Source organism: Mustela nigripes, chromosome 1, assembly GCF_022355385.1.
Source record: "Mustela nigripes isolate SB6536 chromosome 1, MUSNIG.SB6536, whole genome shotgun sequence".
NCBI classification, from domain to species: Eukaryota; Metazoa; Chordata; class Mammalia; order Carnivora; family Mustelidae; genus Mustela; species Mustela nigripes.
The window spans coordinates 149323292-149337135 of NC_081557.1; the positions used below are offsets into that span (position 1 = coordinate 149323292).

At 38.6% G+C, this 13844-nt stretch overlaps 1 protein-coding gene across 4 annotated transcripts in view; it reads right to left on the reverse strand.

Moving 5' to 3' along the window:
• The window catches only part of WDFY3 (WD repeat and FYVE domain containing 3), a 275707-nt gene that overhangs the window by 236837 nt on the left and 25026 nt on the right, over positions 1–13844 (reverse strand). For all 4 annotated transcript variants that reach the window (XM_059375153.1, XM_059375137.1, XM_059375145.1 and 1 more), the window contains exon 2: positions 6774–6867. The gene's annotated coding sequence lies outside the window, so the exon portion shown is untranslated. The remainder of the gene's footprint in view (positions 1–6773; positions 6868–13844) is intronic.

Below are 13844 nucleotides of genomic sequence, written 5' to 3' on the forward strand. Positions count from 1 at the left end.
ACAAGAAATAGACTTCCCACTGAGCAGGGAGCCCAATGGGGCTGGACCCCAGGACCCTGAGATCATGACCTGAACCAGAGGAAGATGCTTAACTGAGTCCCCCCACATGCTCCTAGGCTAGGCTCTTTGAGGTTCCTCTATCACCACACAAAAGGAAGACAGTAAAACAGCTTGAGAGATTATGCTTTAGGTTTCCTCTCATTTCCTTTCCTCTTTCTATACCATTTGTTGTACAAAACTTCCAAATTACAAACTATTAAGGAGAGTGGAGGCCTTCTTATTTTTTATTCACATAAAGCACCAAAAAAAAAAAAAAAAAAAAAAAAAAAAAAGTGCTCAGGCAAGGTAAAGTTGACCTCTCGCCAAATTAGGAGCAAAACATACGTGAACAAGAGACAGAAGATTTCCTCCGAAATTCCACATTTCCCTTAACTTAAGCATAGATCCTTCCTCTACAAGGAGAAGGTGTTTAGCTCTCTTAGGATGCTCCCAAGTGGCGACAGTCATCTCACAAGCAGGTTAATACACCAAACAGCAGCCTGTAGTAAACATCTTCAGAAAACTGAGACAAGGGGCAATCCAATCACAGCTAAGAAGACACATCCTTCACAAGACTGTGAAGGGTATAGGGATGCCTTCTCCCACTCCCTCCTCCCAGGACAAAACAGAACAAAAAACAGAAGGGGGTGGCTAGCAGTAAGAGTCTAAAAAGAAAACAAAAATGAAAAGTTGGGACGCCTGGGTGGCTCAGTTCGTTGAGCCTTCAGCTTCGGTCATGATCCCAGTGTCCTGGGATCAAGTCCCACATCCGGCTCCTTGCTCAGCAGGGAGCCTGCTTCTCCCTCTGCCTCTGCCTGCCACTCAGTCTGCCTGTGCTCATTCTCTCTCTCCCTGACAAAAAAATAAACAAAATCTTTTAAAAAAAGGAAAAGAAAAAAAAAGAAAGAAAGAAAGAAAGAAAAGTTGACCTCCCTGTGTTAGAGATATGTAACGCCAAAACAGCTCCTCAGACCTATAGTGAAAACAGCATACTTATTTCCTCCATTCCCTTCTTCCCCTTCCTAAGTCAATAACTTTAGCAGTGGCTCTAAACTCATCCTTTTATGCAAACTCTATTCTACTTTACAAAAATAAAGACAATAGGCTTGCTAATAAGCTGTGTAATCAACGAAACATTAAGTGCTATATACTATCATTAGCAGGACAGCATTCTATTTATATTTTAACATTCAAAAATTCAGAGGTAAAAGTAACTTAAGGCCATTGCTTGCAACAATGAATGGCAGCTAACAAATTTAGCTTTTATTTACAATGTGCTAGGTATACTGTTGAGGACTTTGCAAGCATATCCTCCTTTAACCCTTATGATACTTCTATCAAATACTATTAATAAACCCACTTTACAGATGAGGAAATAAGAGAAATTAAGACACGTATATGCGAGGGCAAAGAGATACAAGCAACGACATCATGATCTAAACTTAGAAATATGGGTAAGTTTGGTACCTTCACCAAAACAGCAATTTTCACTCATCCCTGCTTTTAAACTTTATACAATTTTTTAAATCATAGTATCAATGAAGATCAATACATAATTTGTCCTCAAAACAAGAGCCAAATAAGGGATACTCAGGGTCAAAAATAACTCAAAGACAAAGTCAGAGAAACCTCTAGCTCTAGTCAATAACCAAAAGTCTGCTGGCAGGGGGATCACAAAAGGGGATAAAATGTGATGAAAATTATTTATACTTTTAAGTTCCAAACTTTAGGTATCATTTCTTGAAATAGGAGAACTGAATTAAAACTTAAAATCCCAATACCCTAATTAGTGCTATTTTACTTTTCAACTTGTTTTTTTTTCTGATTATAAAAACTTTTAAAACTTTGTACTTTAAAAGCTTCACATTAAATATACCTGTACTTTTCATACTGTATTGAGTACCATTTCTTGAACTTTTTAAACTCTTTCAATATATCTTTCTAGATAGAATGCATTCTATATAAACTTTCATTTCTGGGTGATATTTTTTTAAACCGTAAAATACTCAACACTATTTTCTTCAGAGAGTCTAAAGTCCCAAATCTAGTCATAAATCTACTCCCAGAAATTTTCATAATAAAAAGACAAATTATACACAAAACTCGCAGTTCAATATCCTGTTAACAAAGAAACCTAAGAGCGTAAGTTTAAAACTTCCTCTCTATCTCAGCGCACCTGGGTGGTTCAGTGGGTTAAGCATCTGCCTTCAGCTCAGATCATGATCCCAGGGTTGCAGGATAGAGCCCCATGTAAAGGTTCCTGCTTGGTGTGGAGACAACTTCTGCCTCTTCCCTGGCCCATGCTGTCTAGTGCATGCTCTCTTTCTCTCTTGAACAAATAAAATCTTTAAAAATAAATAAATAAAACTTCCTCTCTGTCATAATCAATGCAGTTGAGCTTTCTTTCTAAGAAAAAAAATTATCATTTGCTCAAAAATAAGAATGCATTTCCCAATCCACTGTACGTATCAAAAGAAAGTCTTCAATTTAAAATTCTGTATGGTCTCTGTTAAATCACACCCCGCCAACAAGTAAAAACAGATATCACATAAAAATTCTATTGAATTCATACTCATTTTACTTTTGTACAGCATGAAATGACTTAAACTTCCAAATCTAGTGTGGATTAAAAATAATATACCATACTGCCTTACCAAACAAAGATTACAAAAATGAACCCATAAGCATATTTTCCAAGTATGCCCCCATCAGTGTAAATATTAAGAACCACTAGCTGGTATACAGTGCAGGCATGACTGGGCCACTACATTCTGTATAAGTAATTATGATTATAATTTCCCAATATGGTGTATTAAATATCCTTACAAATGTCTGACAATTTCTACCAACTTAAAATGTAACTTAGTTGTAAAAAGCCACTGTAGTAAAGCTGATAAAATTAAAGTAATCTTACTAATGACCTCTGATTCTTCAATCTTTTTAGAGAAATAAGATTTGGCCTTTGGATATTTTATGAGAAATAACAGTTTAACAACTCAGCAAAGTGAAAAGTCAGGTACTGTGTGAGGATTTCTACAAAGGACCAAAAAATAACTGATTTAGTGAACTGAAACAAAACAAACACCACTTTGCTTTAAAAAAAAGGGAAATTGAAGATAAAAGTTATGTTTCTTCTTTTTTTTTTTTGTAAGAGTAAGGAGGTACTTTCTTCTTACAAAGTCATGGCATACGAGTATTAACTTCTGTTTACAGTTGAAGACTAGGCATGCCTAGCTAGCTCAGTTAGTGGAACATGTGACTACTGATCTTGGGAGTCATGAGTTCGAGCCCCATAACGGGAGTACAGATTACTTAAAAAAAAAAAAAAAAGTTGAAGACTTAAGCTTTCTGAATAATATCAAATAACTTATGTATTCTTCCACCTAGCATATTTTCTTCTTCCCTCATTTTTATGTACTATTGTAGGGAACTTCAGAGATGGTTCCCAATAACCCCACCTCTTAGTGTAACAGCCTTATATAATCCTCTCTCCTGAGATGGGCTAGACCTAATAACTCACTTTTGTTTTGCTTTGTTTTTTAAGAATTTTTTTTTAAAGATTTTATTTATTTATTTGAGAAAGAGCACATGGAAGCAGCGGGAGGAGTAGGGGGAGATGGACAAAGCAAAATCTGTGCTGAGTACCGGACATGACATAGGGCTTGATTCCATGACCCAGAGATCATGACCTGGGCCAAAACCAAGAGTCAGAGGCTTAACTGAGCCACCCAAGGGCCACAGTGACTCACTCTCAATGAAGAGAAAAGGGAATAATGGGTTACCACTTCCATGATTACATTACAAAACAAAAGGTTCATATGGAACCTTTATAAAGGAACATTAGTAGGTTATTGGCAAACAGCCAATATGAGGAACTGGGGCCCTCAGCCCAACAATCACTTGAGTGAATTAGAGACAGATCCTTCCCCAGAGCCCTCAGATGAAACCAAAACCCTGTGGACATGCTGAATGCAGCTCTGCGAGGGACCTGAACCAGAGGAATCAGCTTAGATTCTTAACAGACAAAAGCTTTAACATAACATTTGTTGTCCTAAGTCACGAAGTTTTGATGTAATTTGTTATGTAGTGCTATGGGTTGAAATGTGTACCTCTGAAAATTCCTATGTTGAAGTCCTCATCCTCAGTACTTCAGAATGTGACCTTTTTTGGAGACAGGTTTTACAGAGGTAATCAAGTTAAACTGAGGTCATTAGGATGGGGCCTAATCCAACATGAGCTGGTATCCTTATAAAAAGGGGAAATTTGGACACAGAGAAAGACACACAGAGAAGGATGATGATATAAAGTGACAGAGAAAAGAAAGAGACCTGGAATAGAGCCTTCCCTCAAGGACCTCGGAAGGAACCTCTCTTGCTGCCACCTTGATTTCAGATTCTTGGCTTCCAGACCATAACACTAAAAATAAGTTTCTGTTTAAGCCACCCAGTTAGTAGTAATTTGTTATAGCAGCTCTAACATATTAATACATATGGCCAGAGAGAACAAATACATATACTTGATTCAAAGCAACTTTTATTGGCAGTACCAAAATTAGCCTTTATGCAGAGCTCAAGTGGATGGCCAAAGCTTCCAAGTCTTAATTCTGAAAAAAGACATTAATAGTATCAGAATAATCTTAGACCACAGAGTTTTTTTTTAAAGTCAGCTGGGACTTCAGCAATCATATAATCTAATCCACTCATTTCAATAACTGAGGATACTGATGTGGTAGGAGCTGTTTAGGACACTTAACATACAGTAATTCCACACAAGAAACTTGAGGTATCAACATCATCAATTCCAATATTAAGATGAAGAAACTGATGTCTAGAAGTTAAGTTACATAATTGGTGACTGGCCTGGATTTAGTAAACTGAGGTACACAGAGTATAAAGAATTTAAGCAAAATCATAGTAGCTGAGCTTAGATTAAACCTAATGGTCCTTTCTCTTACCTTCACAACTTTTTTTTAGGAAGTTAAGTAGAAAAGCTTTTCTTCTATTTGCTATATTCAATTTTATAACGTGGCTACCTTAGAAATATTTGTATGATTATCTATCCACCCTTCTCTGACTACACAAACACTGTTGCTCCTTCTCTCCCACTCCTTAAACCCTAAAACACTGCCTTTCAATCCCTGATGCTTTTCTCTCAGCTACGTTAATCATTGTTATATATTGGAAGTCAAGGTTTCACTTCTACACAGTTTGGGAAATACAACTTTAGGTTAATGTTTGATCCCAATTACAATATAAATACACCTGGAAGGGGTAACACTCTATTATGAGTCATCTGCATTTTAGGAGGAATAAATCAGATCCTTTTTCAGAGAATAGGATTTGAAACAAATATGTCAAGAAAGTCATTGCCAAGTTTTAAAATGACCAAGGTACAACATATTCTGGGGTACCCTACTTAAGAATCAAGAGTCTAAGACCTAGGCAATGGTTCCAGAGTACTTCTCCTGGGAGAGGGCCTTCCAGCATGTGGGCAATCAGGGCAAGATCTCTAAGTGAACATCTCTAGCCATTGCCTAGCTGCCTATATCTGCCCTTCAGGGAGATGGGGGTCATTAAAGGAAACCGAACACTGGGGGGGGGGGGGGCGGAGAATCAGTCTGTTTTGGGAAATAATTAAGCGTCAGCCTTTCTCTGGAGTCTAAACTACAGGACAAAGAGTGAGGGAAGTGGTGACAACTTGTTTCCCATGACAAAGAAGAGAAAATGAAGAAAGCCAGTTCTCCAAAGACAGTGAGACAGACACACAGGAGAGGCGCTCACTGACAGCATGAGGAAAACCTGACTGCATTTGGTTCTTGGGTTCTTCTTGTACATCTTTGCTGCATTTGCCTGTCCCTGGATCTTCTGGTGTCCCCTGGGATATACACCCAAACTGATAACTCTGATAACTCCCCTTTTTTGCTTAATCTATTTGAATTGTAACAAGTACAATCAATAGAGAACAAACATGTCAAACAGGTACCCTCTCTAAAACTGAAGAATGTTACTGAAGGACTAACAACCTCGTGCTTTTTAGTAACAATAAAGCCAAGTAAAAAACTAAAAAAACCTAAAGCAGTGGTACTCTCAAGTGCCTCACAACATAGCTCACCACTTAAACTAGTCATTCATAGGAATTACAACAGAACAGATAGTAACAGTTCCAAAGCCTACACTTACAGCTAGATTTTTCCAGGAAAAAAAAAAAAATGTTGTTTTAAACACCATGATTTGGGCGCCTGGGTGGCTCAGTGGGTTAAGCCGCTGCCTTCGGCTCAGGTCATGATCTCAGGGTCCTGGGATCGAGTTCCGCATCAGGCTCTCTGCTCAGCAGGGAGCCTGTTTCCTCCTCTCTCTCTCTCTGCCTGCCTCTCTGCCTACTTGTGATCTCTCTCTGTCAAATAAATAAATAAAATCTTTAAAAAAAAAATAAACACCATGATTTTATTCTATGTAGGCACCTACAATAAAAATAATAATGTTTTAAAGCCAACATTGAAACTGAAGATTATTTGTTCTAACATATCGCTTTTTTTGGGTGCAGAAAACTATAAGCCATTCAGGAAAGCAGGTGTGCCTAAGCTTACCCAGCCATTAGTGGTAAAGAAGGACTGAAACTCAGCTCTTCTGAGTCAGAGTTCAGTGGTCTTGCTACAGTGCAATGATGTGAGAAAGACTATCACGATTCTTGCTCCTGGCACCTTGTTTGACAGATAAAACAATCATAAAACTGACCTGATTCTCTGTTCTGGGCTGGCATGAACCTGCGTAGAAACAATAGGAGTGGCAGGCACTTTCTTCCTGAAGCAGACGTGGAGAAGTATTATACCTGTGATGAAAGGAAAAAGAAAACCCAGTTTACTTTCAGAGCATGTTTTGGCATAATAAGTCATTCTGTTTTCTACTGATTCCTTCTGTATCTTATTTGTTGGCAACAGTTTAACAGCAGAACACATGACAATGATTTATTTAAGACAGATAAAATCTGCTATCTGAAATCCATAAAGAATATCGAGTCATTTAAATTTGGTCTCTATAAACCATCTGGTTCGGCTTCTTCGCTTTACCGAGACCAGGAAAAGTTATGCAAAGAATCAATGACAACTCAAGTTACTTAGTGGCAGAGCCAGGTTCAGAATCTAATTCTTCCCATATCCAGTCCAGTATTCATTTGTATAACACAGATCACACTGTCTCTTTTTGGGAAACCAAATATGAGCCAAAAAAGCAAAAAATTCATATTAGTTTTCTAGGTATATTTGTCATGTATCTAAAGGTAAATGTCATTTGTTTTAAGTTAAAATCAGAAAACAATGCTTCCTCCCTGAATAGTTATAACCCAACCTTGAGTTACTTAGCATGTCTTATACAGGATATTTAAATGTTTGTTTTATTTGGGACACGATGGTCCATCAGCAGAGCATGCAACACTTGATCTTGGAGTTGTGAGTTCAAGCCCCATCATGGTTTAAAAAAAAAAAGTTTTGAAAACAACGTTTACTTTATTTACCATTCAGTATTTCAATATGAAAACACCAGTATATGAATATGAGATCTAGATTCTGGTCTTGCCTAACTCTGTACTCAACAAGTTCTATGATCTTAATCAATTACTTCCTTGGTCCCAAAGTGCCTTTATTCAAAAATGAGGAGCCTGGAATAATTCCCATAAGCCTTCTAACTATAAATCAATATACCTGAAAACAGCTTCCTCTTTTAGCAACATTCTGTTTTTCTGATCAACTATTTGTTTATGTCCTGTATTTGTTAATCTCTCTGATCATGCTAATAACAGTTAAAACATAATCAGAAATATTGCCTTCAAAGGGCACCTGGTTGGCTCAGTCAGTAGAGCATGTGACTTTTGATATCGGGTTGAGTTCAAGCCCCATAACGGGTGTAAAGATTACTTTTAAAAAATAGTTAAAAGAGAGTTCTACTTTATTTTTTGAAATATTTTATTTATTTATTTGAGAGAGACAGAGATAGTGAGAGAGAGCACCAGTGGAAAGGAAGGGGAAAAGCAGACTCCCCACTGAGCAGGATGTAGTACTCAACCCCAGGACACCAGGATCATGACCTGAGCCAAAGGCAGACGCTTAACTGACTGAGCCACCCAGGTGCCCCCAAGAGTTTTACTTTAAAAAAAAAAAAAAAAGGAAAAGAAATACTTCCTTCAAATATACAGTTAATTATCATTCAAAAGCCTACAAACAATAACCTAGTTTTATGGTCTATCTGGAGATGGAAAGAAAAGTATTTTTTCAAAATGTACCTCTTAGGTAGTTTTAAAGAAAAATCCTGAATTATTATCCCAAATCATTCAGGTGGTTATTCACCCAACAAGTTGCTACTAAGTGATCTGACAGATGGCAGACACAGGCTTAATCAGATAAAACACTTTAAAACAAGATACCTCTAGTGAAAAACCAAGTGGCTCTTAAGTGAATAAACAAAAGAGATGACACGTCTCCTAATGTGTGACTTCAGAATATGGCTTCCCTATATTTTAACTTCTTGTTACATACAACAGTCACTTATAAAATGTTTTAAATTCAAAGTAAAAGAGTGAACACCCAGATACCTACCACCACTCAAGGACCTAAATAGAATTGACTGGTCACGTTTTCCTGACTTGCTCGCCCCTCCCATGCCCCACCTCTCTCATCCCTTCTGCCTACAGTAACTGCTATGCAGTCCTCTGTGTTTATCATTACTTGGTTTTTTTAAAAGTGTATCACAGTGTTGCAGGGGGTGGCTGGGTGGCTCTTGGCTTCGGCTCTGGTCATGTTCTTATAGTAGGGAAATCAGGCCCTGCACCTGGCTATGTGCTCAGTTGGCTTCAGATTCTTTCTCCTGCCCTTTCTTGCCCCTCCCCACAGGCAGTCCCTCTCTCTCAAATCAACAAAATCTTTAAAAAAAAAAAAAGGTTATCACAGGGATACCTGGGTGGCTCAGTCAGTTAAGTGGCTGCCTTAGCTCAAGGCATGATCCCAAAATCCTGGATCAAGTCCCAATCCGGCTCCTTGCTCAGTGGAGAGTCTGCTCCTCCCTCTGCCTGCTGCTCCCCCTGTTTGTGCATATGTTCTCTTGCTCGCTCTCTCTCAAATAAATAAATAAAATCTTAAATAGTTTTTATCACATACATACATATCCCTCAACAACATAGTGTTTCATTTTATTTGCTTTTGAATTCTGTGGAAAGGATATTAAACAGCTCCCATCTTCTAGGGTTTGAGACTTTTTCATTCAATATTATGTTTTAAAAATTCATCCATGTTGTTGGCATTAGTTGTAGCTCGTACCTTTTCACTGAAAAATAATTCTGCATACATATGATATATGCAGATATATATACACGCAGGTATATGATAAATATAGCATAATTATCCATTTTCCTTACAATAGTATCTTATTTTACCCCCAGGTTTTTTTTTTCTATTATAAGCATTTCTGTTATAAAAATTCTCATACACAAGTCCTATGCTCCATGTGCCAAAGTTTCTCTTATGTTTATGCCCAGGAGTTGAGAAATAAGCATACATTCAATTTTTCATGATGATGCCAATTTTTATTTTCCCCAATTTATAATCCCATCAGCAACTACCCATTCATACTGAACTACCTGTTTTATTGAACCACATCCAATATTTAGTAATGCTAACTTAATCTGAGGGTATAAAATGGCATCGAACTGTGGTCAAACTTTGCTTTTTCCTGTTGATTAAAGATACTGAACATTTCTTCAGATTTATTGGCTAACTCATGTTTCCTCTTTTATGAAATGCCTATTCACATATTTTGCCACTTCCTCTCAGTTGTTTGTTCCCACTATTGTTTCATAGAAATTTTAGTATTTTAGATGATTATTTGGTTTTACCCATTTTTGAACTACTAGTACAGGCAAGTGTTGAGATAAAGAAGCAGAAAGAGGGACGCCTGGGTGGCTCAGTGGGTTAAAGCCTCTGCCTTCAGCTCAGGTCATGATCCCAGGACCCTGGGATCAAGCCCCACGTTGGGCTCTTTGCTGAGGAGAACCTGCTTCCTCCCCTCTCTCTGCCTGCCTCTCTGCCTACTTGTGATATCTGTCAAATAAATAAATAAAATCTTAAAAAAAAAAAAAAAAAAGCAGCAGCAGCAGAAACAGAACAGTAGGAGGCCAGACAGAATGGGTAACAGCGAACTACAGGACCAAATGTTTTTGTATATTAATGCAATCTACAGATGTCTTAAAATACCAGAAATCTAGAATATTACATAATCCTGTTTTACAATGCTTTATTTTTTTTTTTTTTAAGATTTTATTTATTTAGTGACAGAGAAAGAGAGACAGCCAGAGAGGGAACACAAGCAGGGGGAGTGAGAGAGGGAGAAACAGGCTTCCTGCCAGCGCGGAGCCAAATGCAGGACTGGATCCCAGGACCTCGGGATCCCAGGATCATGACCCGAGCGGAAGGCAGATGCTTTAAGGACTGAGCCACTCAGGCACTCCTACAATCCTTTATTTTAATACAAACTCAGCCAAGGACAAATGCATTGACATGATTTCAATACATTCTAATTGCAATATGCAATATAAACTCAAGCAGCAGCTTTATACAAAACACAATTTAAGTCATACTTTAGACAGAGTTCTCATTTTGACCCTGACATTTTACATATTTTTATTTCCTGCTTTGATTGCCTCCGATTTAGAGTAAGTCAGTTATTTACCAAAGGGGTGAGTTTGAATGTATGAATATGCACACAGGTATAAAAACTGAATTTCAAAAATTTATAAATTAGAAGACAACAGAGATCCTGACTCCAAACTTGGCTAGACAATTAGCTGTACCTCTGTAAGGGCCTATTCAGCCAGAGCAGCCCCACCCAGGTTGAACTGCCATTTTGCTGTAAAGTTTAAATTGACCTTGCCCCCCACCCCCCCCCCCCCCCCCCCCCCCCCCGCCCCCAGGGGAGCTTATTTAAAATCAAGTCCAGGAAACCAGTCCCAGGTAACAAAGTCCAAATACAAGGGTTGGTCAGGCCAGGTGGAGGTATTCAATCAGTGGAGGCCCATACTGTCTCCTAGCTACCAAGGAGTATGGGCCCCGCCCTTTGGGCACATTTTGGGCACCAATTTTGAACTAGGTGATAGGCTGGTTCAAATGTCTACTAGGGTAAATTGTAATTCAATTGGTCGCCTAGCATCACTGTGGCGTTTCCTGTGTGTTACAATCTCATTGGCCACCTGTGTGTGGCCAGGCCCAACCACATGGCCTTTGCTCTATAAAAGTTAGTCTGGAAAGCAGGGAGGGGTCATCCTTTCTGTAGGGGTGCCCCGACCAGTCTGTTTGATGGTTGGTCTGATTCCTGATGCTTGATGTGACCTTCGCTTTCTAACAGTCTCGCTCCTTTAATCACCCATTATTGGGGTACCCAATTTTGGAGGTCCCAACACCTCCTTGGCCTAAATATGTCTTTTCTCTTATATCTAACACGAAAATTCTAAGGATCTTAAAATCATACTCCTTGGCTTGAATATCAGTAAGAAAAAAAAATCCCCAGAAGGGTTTTAGGAATCTGTTCCTAAGTGTTATACAAATCAGACAGACTAAAGACTAACAAAAAGCTGAATGTCTGAAAAAAGTTTTATCAAGCAAGGCTATAGCCCTCCTATACCTCCTCAGGCCTCCTGATAGATCACCTGATAAACCACATCATACAGGAAAAAAAAAAAAAATCAAAAGGGACATAAAATCTGAATTACTCTACATGCTGGCCTTGATTCCTACATAAACAATCAGAAAAGAACTTCCAGAACCACTCTTACGCACTTCTTCTACTATACTTGAACTTTCTGGGTCAAAGTCTATCTAGCTCCTCCATTTTGATACTAGATATCATGCCCCTACCTTTGAAGGCCCACTTCTCTCTCCTATATCATCAACTTCCTAGTTTCCTCCTCCAGAAAGAGCAAACCATTAGTACATACATATATTTCCAATCATTAGAAAACAAACAATAGGGGCGCCTGGGTGGCTCAGTGGGTTAAGCCGCTGCCTTCAGGCTCTCTGCTCAGCAGGGAGCATGCTTCCTCCTCTCTCTCTCTCTCTCTCTGCCTGCCTCTCTGCCTACTTGTGATCTCTCTCTGTCAAATAAATAAATAAAATCTTTAAAAAAAAAGAAAAAAAGAAAACAAACAATAATAACAAACCTTTTGAAACAAACACCACTCTAGGTTATGCCAATTTTTCTGATTGCCTTTTCGCAAAAGGTCACAAAAGAGTTGTCCTCACCCTCTGTCTTCAAGATTCTTCAATTCAAATTGAACACATTCCAGTTAGACTTTTGCTTCCTAATATGCCATTGAACTTGAAGGCCACTGATTACCTACATATTGTTAAATCCAAAGGCCAGTCAGTTCTCAACTTACTTGATCTATCCGCAGCGACTGGCAGGACTCACCAAGCCCTGATATACCTTCTTTACCTGGTTTCCAAAACAAAGACTCTCCTGGTTTCCCCTGGTTTCATCCTATCTCACCGGCCACTCCTCACCTCCGCTGCTTGTTTTTCCTCTTCACACTCATCACTAAATTTCTTACCTCTCTCCACCCTATTAGCAAATTGTACTTACTCTTGTCTTCAAAATGCATCCAGAATCTGACCACTTCTCAAAACCTAAAGACCCTGACCAGAGTAACTATAATCTCTCTTGGATTTTTTCCATAGTTTCGTAACTGGCCTCACAACTTCTACCCATGCCCTACTTCAATCTCTTCTCATCAAAGCAGTCAGTGATCCTGATAATCTTACATAATTCATATAATGTAACTTCTATACCCCAAATTTCCTAATGGCTTCTCACAGCAGAGAAAATGCCAAAATCTTTAAAACACTGTATAAGAACCTACATAATTTGGCCCCATTACCTCTGACCTCTTTTCCTACTGACCTCCTTGCTATTCCTTATTCATGCTAAGCATACTCCTATCTCAGAGCCTTAACATTTGCTATTCTCTCTGCCTTAGAGGCTTTTCCAGATTATCTCTGCATGCCTCACTCCTGCACTATCTTGTGATCTCTGCCCAAATGTCTCCTGGGCTAAGTCTTCCCTGGCTACTCTACTTAAAACCATAAAGTTTTGCTCCTAAGATCCCTCCCTAATCCGTCTCTGTGGTTTATTTTTCTTCAGCGTTACTAACATACATTTATCTCACTTCTATTCTTGTTTGCTTATATCCTCCCACAAAAACATAAAATCCACAGGGCAAGAGCTTTGTTTGGTTTGGTGCTATATCTTCAATGCCTAGAAAGGGTTATGGCTCACAGGAGTTATTCAGTTAACCTTTTTTTTTTTTTTTTTAAGATTTTATTTATTTATTTGACAGACAGAGATCACAAGTAGGCAGAGAGGCAGGCAGAGAGAGAGAGGAGGAAGCAGTCTCCCAGCTGAGCAGAGAGCCCGATGCAGGGCTCGGTCCCAGGACCCTGGAATCGTGACCTGAGCTGAAGGCAGAGGCTTTAACCCACTGAGCCACCCAGGTGCCCCAACATTTTTTGAATGAACAAACAACTACACTCTTAGGCTAAAATTTACAATCTTTCTTATTTTACAAAACAAGAAAATCTAATCAGAGTGCAACAGTAAGATTTTTTTAATATAAAATGACCATTCTAAATTTTCCAACAGTTAAGTGAAAACAACTCTGAAGACTTTGCAACTAATACTTCTAGAAATTTAAAGTAATCACTATAGTAAATAGTTCCCCTCCCCAAACTTTTTAGACTGTCTACACAGTGACATTTATTTTCCATGGACTGC